Source organism: Onychostruthus taczanowskii, unplaced genomic scaffold, assembly GCF_017590055.1.
Source record: "Onychostruthus taczanowskii isolate IOZ18803 unplaced genomic scaffold, ASM1759005v1 scaffold6, whole genome shotgun sequence".
Classification (NCBI taxonomy): Eukaryota; Metazoa; Chordata; class Aves; order Passeriformes; family Passeridae; genus Onychostruthus; species Onychostruthus taczanowskii.
Genome location: NW_024503679.1, coordinates 3,272,936 through 3,286,127, shown reverse-complemented (window position 1 = coordinate 3,286,127; position 13,192 = coordinate 3,272,936). Strand labels below are relative to the sequence as shown.

General features: G+C 40.1%; 1 protein-coding gene across 3 annotated transcripts in view; it reads right to left on the bottom strand.

The window, feature by feature from the left end:
* The window catches only part of OTUD7A (OTU deubiquitinase 7A), a 97,200-nt gene extending 84,540 nt beyond the window's left edge, over positions 1-12,660 (bottom strand). For all 3 annotated transcript variants that reach the window (XM_041418784.1, XM_041418787.1, XM_041418785.1), the window contains exon 1: positions 12,461-12,660. The gene's annotated coding sequence lies outside the window, so the exon portion shown is untranslated. The remainder of the gene's footprint in view (positions 1-12,460) is intronic.
* Positions 12,661-13,192: the final 532 nt, after the last annotated feature.

Sequence of the window (13,192 nt, the reverse complement as noted above, 5' to 3'; positions counted from 1 at the left end):
TAATACTACCTGTTTAGAGATGTTTAAGCACATTTGATTCACCATTTACAAAATAAAAACAAACAGTAAAGAAAAAAATATATACATCTAATTCCTCCAAATCAAAGAATAATTAATTTTATACTGATAGTTGCTGCTACTTCGTGGAAAACAGAGCCCAACAGATTAAAAAAATAAAGATTAATCTAAAGCTGAAGTTCAGAATTAATAATTAAAAAGTTAGGAATCCATTGAAGGATCTCAAAGAATTAATTTTCATTTCAAGATTTCTATTTCATGTATCATGGAAAGAAGCAGGCAGGAGTATAAAAGCTTGAACAAAGAGCATCTTATTCTCCTGGGAGTTCATTTTATGCTGTAACTGGTAAAAAGCCTCTTTAAAAAGGTTATAAATACCATGTTAATTTCATTAGGAAAGCTCCCATGGCATATTAATTTAATTTCTGGCACTGTTATTGCATCTTTTTAGATGCATAAAATCTTAGAGGTAATTTCATTAACAGTAAAGATCTGAGGAAGGCAACTAAAATATTTGAAACAGATTGGTGACAATTCAGCTAGAAAGCATGCAAGTTTACTCTAATTCTGTTCCAGTTAGCACCAGCCTGACACACAAGAGCTAGCAGGTTCTGCTACTGAATTATGCTATCCCCAAGGCCTCTGTATTTGCAAAAACTGCATGAACAGCTCTCAAAAGATTAATGACCTGCTCCTTTATTTAAGGCAGATACTCATCTTCAGTGATCACATATGAGCTCTGCAGCTAAGCATGAAATTTAACAGCTGTCTTAGCTTATTCTGCCAAGAAAGAAGACGTTTTTCCCCAAACACTTGCTACCCTGGGCATTGGACTATTCTAGACATATAAAATACTCTAAGTGCCAACATGTGCAATAGCAGTGGCAGCTTCTCCATCCTGGCCTTGATCCTGCAGCCTGGCTTTGCATACAGGACTCTGAAGCTACCCATGGTCTCAGCAAAGCCAACAGGAACTTTTATCATAGGATAGAATTATAAAATGCAAGTAGATAGAAAGCAAGTCCTAGCAAAGAACATTTCACACTCTATGATCACTTTTACAAATGCAGGATGTTTACTTTGTTTGTTTTAAGTCATGCCAATTCTAAAACCCTCATACACTTACTGCTTAACTGAAACACGACCTCAGCTACCACACAAAAGAAAATCCTTTTCTTTCAGTCATTTTAAACCCAAACTCTCCACTCAACTTCACTCTTAGTCACAAGAAAGGTGATACAAAAGGGCTTCTTTGAACAAAGATACAACCTGTGTGTCCAAGGCTGCTACTTTTTATGGACTTATGATATTCATCTAATGAGTCTAAGAGTCTGTAAACTAGGAGTGAGAGTCTTTTCTGAAAAGAATGCTAGAGTTCAACAAGACCCATGGAATTTTAAGAAGAAATTCCATCACTGAGTTCTACAGCTAGAGTGATTTCAGGAGATCAGATCACAAAACCTCATAAATGTCCCACCAGCCTCAGCAAACTAATGAGTCATGTCCTGGACATCTCTCCATCAAAATACTAAATCTCCACCACAGATGCAAAGTCTCTGAAGAATTTACCCTTTGGTACATAGAAACTACACTCTGAAATAAAAAAGATAACATTTAAGTCCTAGTCCCCTTAACACTAAGGCAAATTTGGATAGCAGCAGTACATTTTCCCATTCTTTGGGCATTTCATTTGAAGGAGTTTTTTAAGAGGTAGTGAAAATTAATATTTTAGAAACTTTGTTTCATGACTGATCATCATTCACAAAGCAATTATAGCCCTCGATTGACAAGCATGGGATTCCTAGGAAAACGTGGATTTAGAGCACTTCTAGAGGGGTCCAGAAAGGGAAAGTCTGGAAGAGAATGCTGAAATATCTGCCATATCCCAAAGACTACACCCTTGCAGGTTCAGTTTTAAACAGGCCTGTCTAAGAGCTAGGAAAATGTTTCTTTTTCCACAGTACTGAAGAACAGACAGCACACATGGGTTTGGGACTTGGGTGCAACTCTACTTTTTCAGCTACAGAATCAGGGTTTTACCAATTGGCTATTAATGAAGTTTCAACTTTATCTGGAAGTTTAATCATCAGGACAATAATAAACTTTTTAAAAGTACTTCATTGGACCTAGAAGCTTAAATACAATTAAAAGAAGTCATGTGATCTCTTAAGCACCTGTAGTCAGCTTTTCAACTGAGGCAAGGAGCATTGCAAAGTTTGGAAACAATTTTCTCTGTATGGCTACTGATATAAAATAATTCATTTTAATCTGCCTCTGAAAAAAAAAAAAACCCAAATCAGATTTATAACTATTCACACACAAAACTTAAATGGGCTATTGCAAAACATTAACAAAAGAGCTATCAAGCCCCTGGATGTTAGAGCTATAGTCTGCTTTTTGCTACATTTGGTCAACTTTATTGAATCCTGAGCCATTTACACACAGAGAAAGATTCCAGAAGAACACACTTTGTGAATGGCTAGTAATTTATTTAAATGGAATGTGCTTATTCTTAACCAAAATATGTTACCTGTAAATACTGTGAGATCCTGCTGCTAATTTTTTCTGTAAATACAACAAACCCTCTTATCTTATTTAACATGCATTATATGCAGTGACCCAATTTTACAGTGCAAGGCTTGAGGAAGGGCTGTTAGATCTACAAATATGTAACACCACTACATTCCAGCCAAGCAGACAGTGGGAACATGAAAAAGCAACACAGAAGGAGAACTGCATATTATTAGCAGTTCTCTCCATCCAGATATTTTATTAAACAGACCATAAGTTTCATTTACCTGGCTGCTTAGGAATTTCTAAAAATTAAAATTAAAAAAACCCAACCAACCAACAAAAAAACAACCTACACAACTTCCCTGGCAAATTACTGAAGGATTAGCTAATTTCCTACTTGAAAATAATTTTACAAGGTTTAAAGATTTCTACAGGTTTTCAGCAAATATTTTTGCAATTTGACAGTAACTCATGCTTCTAGAACACATCTATAGAGTCTTCAACTACCTTTTCCACAACCTTTTCTTTTGAAAGTAGTGAAAGCCCCTTATAACTGTGCACATAAAGTTTTACACCTACAGCTACTGCATTTCATTTGCTTTGTAACTTCAGCTAGAAGATCAAACAAAGGTCGCACTTTGCACAGACAGCTGTGCAGACAGGGAAGTTCCGCTTTGGCATTTCCACCTTCACAGCACTTGGTGAACCCTTGTCTGCAGTGCTCATTATCTCAAATTACAAAACTACAATTAACACCAGGTTAAATTTATCATGCTAGAGCAATAAAAACAAATAAGATAACCACAAGATACTATCATTAGATTTTGACTTAGTAGACATTTTTGCATCTAGATCTCAGGATTTTACTCTACAGCATTGAATCACTTTTAAAATTAGCTGCTCTTAAGACCACAAAAAACACAATAGTGATGAAGTTACAGGTTTCATGAAAATCTAGTCTTTTTTTCTTCCTCTCCCTAAACATAATATATTTTTATAGCCATATCCAAGAAAGAAATGGCTTGGAGATAAAATATCACCAGAAATCACACCTATGTGGCAAACTATTTTATACAGTTACATTTCGCCCCATTTCAAAAGTGAATATACTGACATGGCATCATTTCAAACAGCTCAAAATAGACTTTTTTTCCATAGATATTAGTCATGAGATGTGTTTTAAAATATCTGGGTCTTAATCTGCAGCTCTCTGACAGTAAAAGACAGTTTTAAGGGTTTGAACAGAGTACTGGTAATAGCGGTGAACTAAATCCACTTGTTGTCCATCCACTCTTTTAGTATTTCAGCTCAAAATGTATTTTACCAGTTAGTAAAGCCATAGGACTATTTTTACCCAAAATATACAGTAAAATTATGTGCTCTCCCAAACTTTACCTCACAAAAATAAAACAACTTTTTATGGAAGTAAACTTAATTATGAAGTCCAAAGAAGGATATTCCACGTTTCTTTCTGTAAAGATGCATTTAATGATAACCAAAAGGTTTCAGAGATGTCTTCTCTCATGGGTAAATATCTCTCTATTTATACTGGATAGGAAAATATTTAATCTTAAATATGAGAGGCATGTGGAATGAAATCTGACAACTGAATAGCTCTTGAAGGGGCCATTTCTCATGTAAAGCATATTTTAGGACACAAAACTGGAGGAAGGAACATGCTAACAGCTCTGCTTCTCAAATTCTTTATCAAAGAAAGTCAAGAGATTATCACCTGGATGCAAATATGTCATCAACTCCAGACACTTAGAACTGAGCTGCTCAGGCTGAGTGAGTATTCATTTCTGGTGGTAGCAAAAGGTAATGATTTATATTTCTGTGCTAATTGAGGTCTACACTTTGCAGCCTTGTGTGCTCATAATCAAGCACCTGATCTGCATTAGCACTGAGGGGGAGCAGCCAGCAATACCTCAACTGGAAGCACATGCATCAGTTTTCCAGGATGAGTACATAATGCTTATCTGCAGACAGGAGAATATCATCTTTTTGAAGTCAGAGTGCTGCCAAGCCTCATGTGCAACACACCACAGCAGTGAGGGGCACGTGTCAGTGAGTGACACAGGCTTGCTTTAAAGATTCCTTCATGTGTAGTAAGTAATTAATAGTTTGTAGCATGTGTTTTTAACCACAAAACCAGTTCAAATAGACTTGGACCCTACTACAAAATTCTTATTAATTGTTATTATTAATATTAATTATTATTATTCTCCCAGTCACAAGTACCGAGATTCAATTTCCAACTACTAGCCACTGTTTGACACATCCTCCTCTGCCAATCACAGGGATCTTCCTTTTGAAAGGTAAAGGAACAGAAAACAGCATTTGGGATGGATTAAGGGACAGGAAACAGGTATCTCCTGTTACAAAGATGATGCAGCCCAGAGAGAGATAACAGTGATTATTGTTACAAATAACACAGCTCTAGATTTATGATGCTGCTCTTTCTTCTGCATGGGCTTTTATCTGTAAATGTCAGAAGAAATTTTGAACAATGCAGAATTATAATAATGTAAACTGTGTTGCCCAGGAGATAATACAGATCTCTACATGAGGTTTCTTAAGAGAACCTTCATATAACATTTTTTCACAGCCTTTTGTTTCCTCTTATTCTTGCCAAGAAAAGACATCCTTTCAATAATCCTGATTAAATTCTGCTGAGTATTTACAGCCTGACTATACACTAATGAATAGCTACCTTTGTATTTCCTGCCCAAAACTGTTATACAGTCCTTATCTACTAAGCATGCTCGGTTGGAATGCCAGAGCAGAGAGATACAAGTGTGACTATACACAGTGACAGAAATATGAGAGAAAGAGCAAACCAGCAAAGCACTTCTGGCTGCCTCTCAGAAAAGGAGGATTACTCATATGAGTGCAAGCAACTTCTCCTACTTTGTTTGAAACTCTGTCTTGAAGAATTGAACAGTGAACTGAACCACAACACAAACATCTAAGAAAACTTCAATTATAAACACAGATGTGAGTTCTGTACATCTGAGGTTCATATGCATCCATATAAAGAAGCCTGAAGACATAAACTGTCTATGGCTAAGAAACACTTGGCTTTTGCAGTTCTCGTCAGCCACTGAGACACTCCCAACTACAAGGGTCAAAAATTCATTCCTTCACACAGGTCTTCTTTCCATACAGAAGTACTACTGCAAAAAGTCCAGTATTAGAATATGTAATTTTTCTTCATCTGCATCCTGAGATATCAAAACTGTACACGATAAGAAGCTGTGACAGTAGCTCATAGGGCCTCAAATCTCTGTGGAAAACCATCACTAAAACCTGGAAATGCCACCCTAAACAACTTAACATTGGCATACCTTCCCATAGTTTTATTTTGAACCTTGCTTTTTATGATTGCTGGAAAACCAAACATGACACACCAACATTGATATAAACCATCTCAGCTCTCATGATTTTTCATTTAAATTTTGAATTTTCAGTTTAACTTCACAATCTCCAGTTTTAATCCCCTCCTTGTAAATGCATGGCACTCAGGGTAACGAAAAAGGATACTTTTCAATGGCAATTTCTTACCAGCAAACAACCTCAATTTAGCAAAGTGCAAACAGTGTATCAACCTGGTTTTATTTAACCTTATCCTCGTGCCTTTCTCCATTATATGTTCTTTTGTTAATTTGTTCTGAAAGGAAGCTTATCTCCAGCTCTTAACTCAGCTGTGCTTGGCAGAACAGACGAACATGCCATTCTAACTGAATCTTTCCCACATGTGAACTTGATCTACAGGTTGTATATTCTGTTATTCTTTTTGCTGAAATTACATAAATCTGCCTTCCCTTTATACTCTGTCTTTCCTCCAAACCAGTTGTGTTTTTCCAGAGACAAATATGTAAAGAGTTGTTTAGAGAGACATGGAGGTGATTTCATTGCTTCACACTTAATTGTATTTTGTTAAATCAATGCTTTATTTACACTAAAACCATCCTGTCTCATTACCATAATTTTATTTAATACACCTGTATGTCCTCCTCTTCCTAAAAATTGACAATGAAACAGCTCCAAGACTTGAAACAGAAGTTACTGGGATATTACATATTCTCAGGTAAGAGATGGGCAGTTGTTAAGGGATGGCAGAAACTGTTCCTGACACATCCATCTGCAGTGCTTTAGTCTGGGTTCTGTTCTCAGGTAAGTATGTTATTCTGATTAGAGAAAGTGTGTTATCATCTCTGTATCTAAGAGTACAGCTTGATAGTCTGTGTTTTCTTGTACTGTCTACTGCTTAGTACAGGATAAATCTAAGCAATAAACTCAAGTTCACCACCACCAAACAACTGTCCTTCACGCTGATCTCAGCTCTAAGAGGGAAAACTATTGAACACAGGATAAAAGCTCGTTTGCACTACCTCAGAAACTCTGCAGGCAACATAAGTGCTTGCACAGAAATTTAATCAGTATATAGCTAGTCAGATACATCTGTGTTCATCCCCCCATATCCTTGCCTAGCAATTTCCAACGGGGTCTAAGTACCTTACAGAGTCACTAATCAGCAACAGTGAAATGACTCAGTCCAACCAGAGACAGAGAGCAATGCAAGCCAGGCACTGTTTCTTGCACCTTCTTTCTTGTTGCAATAGATCCCAAAAGAGATGAGAAAAGCTAAGCCAGTAAAGATATTAGTGTTATATGACGTTATTGGGCACTCTTGTACTCAAGATTTGCATAGTTCAAGTCAGATAAAACCCTTACAAAGTCAGGCTTCCCAAATTAAAGATCTTCCACTGCTGTGCTGTGTCTATGTAGACACTGGCTATGGGACAGTCACAGCCCTTCTTTGCTTGAAGTGTTTTTGAAGGAAATTATATTTCTTGTACTATTTAGAAGGTAAATACAATGGAGAAAAGTAAAGTGACATGACAATAAATAGCAGCTCTGTAAGAAAGGTCTCCTACCCCAGTGCCCTTGTTCTTGGGACTAGAAGTCATCTGTGGGATGACTGAATTGTCAGTCACTCATGCATTTAGTGTTTCAGCAGTACCAATACAACAACCTGAGCCCGGTCTGCTGTGTAATACAAAGGAATTCATTCAGTATGTTTTTCAATCAGAAATACAACATCAGCAGAGTTTCATTCCTGTTTAGGTGCTGAAACATAAAAGACAGAAAACTAGAGAAGAATTTTTCATTCAGATTTCCTAATAGGCACTGATTATTTTACCAGTTTCTATGGCACTATCACCATGGCAGCTAGCCATTTTAATCAAAGGCATTTGAACACATTTTTGATAACATCACAGTATTACATCTCCTGGGCACACAGAGCAGTAACCACTTTGTACATTTCCATAGGACAGAGGCCACTAATGTCAGCAGACATCAGGATTAGAAATGTGATATTTCAAGCATCTAATTAAAGAACAAGTTCTCAGTGTTCCTTACTCTAATTCCGAAAACAATAGTGGAAATATAACCATTGTGACCAAAATGAGAATCAAAATTCTTCTACAGCTTGCCCAGTTCCTACATGGGTTTTGCCCCATCTTTGGTTAACTACTCAATGCAAATGATTACTCAGCAGATCATAAGAGAATGTGCAAGTGAAAAAAAAAATCACTGTAGAGAACTGAGTATCTGCAAAGCACTGACAGATAAAAATAGCTATGTTACCCTTTGTACAAAACCCCCATACTTTGTTCTGTGTACAGGCTAAATTGAAGCATTGCATACAAGACTGAAATCGTGAGTAGAGAGCAGCAAATCTCAGGGTTCTGACCAAAGGAATTTTCAATGTAGAACAGGAAGCATTCTAATTTTACAAAATATATTGTGAAGCATTTGCAAATATGCTCAGCCTGGAAAATGTCCTGCAAGTATTGAAAAATACTTCCAGCAACACCAATCCTTCATGTTGTCTGTAAAACACATAAGAAAATAATTTCTCAAACTAACTTAGAGCAAATTCATACTTTTGTCCTGATATTTCTGGTTTGGTTTTTTTTACTGAAAGCATATTTCAAAAGGCTGAGTTACTCTAAATAAATGGATTTATAAACCCTTTTAATAAAAGCTAGTAAGCAAGCTAAACAAATTCTTTGTTTCAAGCCTAAAGCTTTTCAAAAGCTCCATCCAAGAGATATTAAATAAATACAGATAATGTCAATAATGCAGATAATGTCAATACAGATATTGTATTGATATCTCTATTGTGTCAATACAGATAATGTCAACAATCCACAGTAAAACACTACAGCAAAGCACTATAGCTAAAAATCACTGGTATAACAGCATCCTAAAACAGACAACACCAACCTCAAATAGAGGAACAAGTAACTTAAGTAAACTGAGAATGAGACTCTAAATACATCACAATTAGCTTTGTCTTTTCAAACTGCTTAAACTCAGAAATAATCACGAAAACAGTGATGTTAGGAGAACAATATGAAAACAGAACAGTAAGTCAAGTCTTTCATACCTCCAGTACCTCCACGCTTGTCAGATTTACAGTTTTTCCTTCCTTGGGTCAGTAGTTGGGGAAAGACAACAAAAAAAGGTCTAGAAAATATTTGACAGTGAGTGTGTTGCACTGTTACATTTACATGTATATACTAATTAATCTGCCCTTAAAACCAATCAATTACCTCCTACGATTTGAGAAGAGTTCTGCCATCTTACTCAACTTCTCTGTTTTGTGTCTGCTTTGCCATAGGAAAACAATGATAAAGAAATACAGGAAAATGAAATATAATATCCATGCAATATTTCTACCACACCTTAACAGGTAAACTACTTTTGTATAAGTCTATACAGCTGAATTTTCAGACCATCTAAGCAGCCAGGTTAATCTCCCAGCTTTTTCATTAGGGCAACCTGATTTATTTGTTTAGCAGGTCCACATACCATTTAGCTCCATGCTTTAGTCTAAATATCTATGAATGCTTGTATAGTCATGTCAGTGATAAATGAACCAGTAGAATACAAAATCTTCAACAACAACAAAGCCTCTTCTATTTTCAGTCCTCAATTTAATAACAGTTGCACCTGGTATTTTAAGCTTCCCATTTGCTTAATTTAATGTTTATGTTTAATTTCATGTTTAATTTTTACTTAACATGAATCCCAAGATATGTTATGAAATTTGAGTGAAAAGGAGCTTCAGATTTCACTATGTTTTTGAAATGCAGAAAATATTAAACAGAAGGAGACTTCATTAAAAACTGCAAGATACGAGGTGTAGACTGTCTGGAAACAATCATTCTGCTTGGTCCTTTCCTTCTCTCAGGTCCAACTTTCTCTCCTGTATAACTCAATACATGATTATGCTTTGCAAGTGCTCTTCTCCTCCCGTGAAGACTACAGAGGGTTACTGTGTCCAAAGGCAAGAACAGGCAAAATAACCGTATGTGACAGCACAATGATATACACATTTTTTTTAATTCTTGAGTTTATGCAGTATATAACAAAGTCAATAAAAACATTCCCCCCAAAATAACACAGATATAATGAATTCATACAAGACTCTAAATGATCTGAAAACACCACAGGGATTATATTTAAAACATGCAGCTTTAATTTAAATTAGATGTTCTACGTATAGTGCTGGTTAAAACATAGATTCCCTAATTTTTAAATAAATAACATGAAGGGCAACTATGACAACAATTAGCACAATGGTTGCACCAGTACCATCAGTGTTCAGAGCCTGCATGTGCACAGCTCTATGAAATGCCTTACCTGGAGTCCCATTCACTGAATGGCCTTTTTGCTGAGTCTGCCAACATGACAATAAGAGAGATGTGCCAGGGCAATGAAAGATGCAGAGTCAAGCTTACCAAGGAAGGACTAAATTCATTTCTACCTGCTCATTACATGCTTCCTTGGAGTCCGTAACATCCAGCCAGCATCACCACTACATGAATATGTACTGATTAAACCAAGACTACAATCTTCTATAATCCATTGGCAAAAAAACCCCAAACAAACCTTTTCCAAAATCAGATACATTATTATTAAGCAAACAATCAGTTGCTTTTGCACTATACATATGCAAAAATATGACTCTAAGATCTGATCCCTACCCAGTCTAATTCCCTTAACAGTTATTATATTATACCTGAATTACACTGTCCTGAAGATGACTGAGTTTCTTGTAAAATCTACAGACATGAAAATGTAGTATCACAAAAGAGCCAAACTCACAAAGGTGCCATTGCTACCCCACGTCACACCACGACTGCTGCTGTGTGGGCACGCACAGCCCACAGAGGTTCTGTACTCCACACCAACCTTACAGCTTCAGCAAAAGCATCAGCCTTGCAATAGAAAGTGTTCCAGCGGCTGGTAGGCACTGATATTCATCTATATTCCAGATTCAAATGGGAAAAGTCTAGCTTGCCCCTGCGTGAGCAGTCATACCAGGGAAAAACCTGGCCTCCATCCATAGAAAGGGACCATTTAGTCAATTCACACCAACAGCAGAAAACAGAGCCAGATCCAGCCTTAACAGCTAACACACTCATATTTTAATAACAGATTGTAAATAACACAACAACACTTTTCCTATCAACAGCAGTTTCAATTCCAGAAGCTTAATACAACTTGCTTTAAATCTGTGCCATAGCAACCTTTATTAAAGTCAATGTCATCTGTAAGGACTGAGTTAAAATAAAATGTGGGCCAAATTTATCAGACATTAGTTCCCTTTGATACAGAGCTCAGAACACTGACTGTATGTCACCCTAGATATGAGTTGCATACATTGCAACCAGCAACATATTTTAAACCAGGCCTCTCCAAAATACTTTCCCTGATCATTTGTTTTGAGTATTTGTCTGAGATGGTGAAGGTCAAATGAAAAGAGTGAAAGGTTTCTTTCTGTTTACATCAAATTTATATCCATATGCTAGAAAATGCAGCACTATTCAGGCCTAGGAGAGAAGCCTCAAGAGTTTATTAAAATATGACAGTGTTTTAGCTGGTCAATTTAAAGGCACATCCAAGGGACAACAGAAGAGACCATTCCCTCTGGCTGTGGGAGCTGTGTATGCCCATGTAGCCATGAATATCACTGTGTGTGCAAGACACTGACCATGAACGAGGAACTTACTGTGACAGAACTACAGCAAAAGTAGTCAACAATTTATCCTTTTATTTTCAGCACTGGCTCATAGGGCACGCTGCATCTTTATGTCAGATAGGTACCGAACGAGTCTCCAGAAAGCGCTTAGAACAGACATGTTCCTACAACCTCCAGGGTAAGCGTAGGGGTAGTGAGCTTTTTTAATTTAGATTATGTAAGGTCGTGTGCTTCGCTGCATTATGTTTTATATACACGTTATATCTCACTGCACTACATTGCACCCTGTGAGCTCCTAATGAGCGTTATCCCCACAAATCCAGGCAGTACCCTTTCGTAGCTGTTTCAGAAGAACAAATATCATATGTACATCTAATAGTTACCGAATGAGGTCAATCCTCCCAAATGTCCTGACATGGTCTAAGAAACACAGAAGGACATCCCACCTGCCCGAATCGGCCTCTTGCCCAAGCAGCACCGAACCACCCGGCCAGGGAACAGGCTCCTTGTAGAGGCTGAATGCAGGCTGCTCCGCGAATGCAGGAGCGAAGCGAGTCTGCAATGCAGAAGCCCTTCCCGGAGCTCATCAATGAGCCGGGGGAGACGGGGCGGGGGCAGAGCCGACAGCCCTACCCGCATCCCCGCCACGACACCCCGAGGCACGGGGCGTTTCTGAACGCCCGGCTTTGCCCTCACGGGCAGCGGCCGAGGGCGCTGCCCTCAGGCTGTCCGCCCGCAGCTCCGCGCAGCGGGAACTCCTGCGGCCGGGGCGCCGCGAGCAAGGACACGGCAGCGCCGGGCCCACCTGTGCCAATGACACCGGCCCGCCCGCAGCCCGGCCGCGGGAGGAGGAGTAGCAGCTCTTACCTGCTCCCGCTGCTCCTCCCGCAAGCCCTCACTAACCGAGCTCCATCTTCCTCCGGCCGGGAGGGGGAAGGGGGGGAGGGAGTCAACCCAGCGCTGCCGTCCCCCCCCAGCTGCCGCTTTCCGTCACCGCTGTCCCCCGCCCGCGCTGCCCGGCGCAGCGGCCGCCTCTCGCCCGCCCTGCAGACGGCACCGGGAGACGGAAAGCGAGACCCACCTCCCGCCGCCGCCGCCTCCTTCTCATGAAGTCACCGGCCGCAGGGCCCTCCCTCCCCTGGCTGCCCGCAGCGGCCCGGGGAGCCGCGCTCCGCCCCGCTCCGCCCCGGTGGGGAGCGCGGGGCCAGACGGGGCTCGTAGTCTCTCCCGCGGCCGCGGGCGACGAGGGGCGCGGCCGCATCGAGGCACTACGTTCCCCGGCGTGCAGCGGGACGGGGAATATAAGTGGCTAGCGGCGAGCGCGCTTCAGTCAGTCCGCCCGACCGAACAGTGCCTTCGCCGCTGGGGCCAGGCAGCCGCGGCTGAGCGCGGCGGGAGCCCCGGGCAGCGGACGCGCTTGCCGGCCACCGCCGCCCCCGGCGGAGGGGCTGGCGGGGGAACGGGCGCTCGCACGCCGCGAGCATGTGGATACCCACGGAGCACGAGAAGTACGGCGTGGGTGAGTGGAAGAGAAGGCGAGCGGGGCAGCGTCCGCTCCGCCCCCGCGGCAGCCGCGCCGAGCCCCCGGCACAGCCCTGC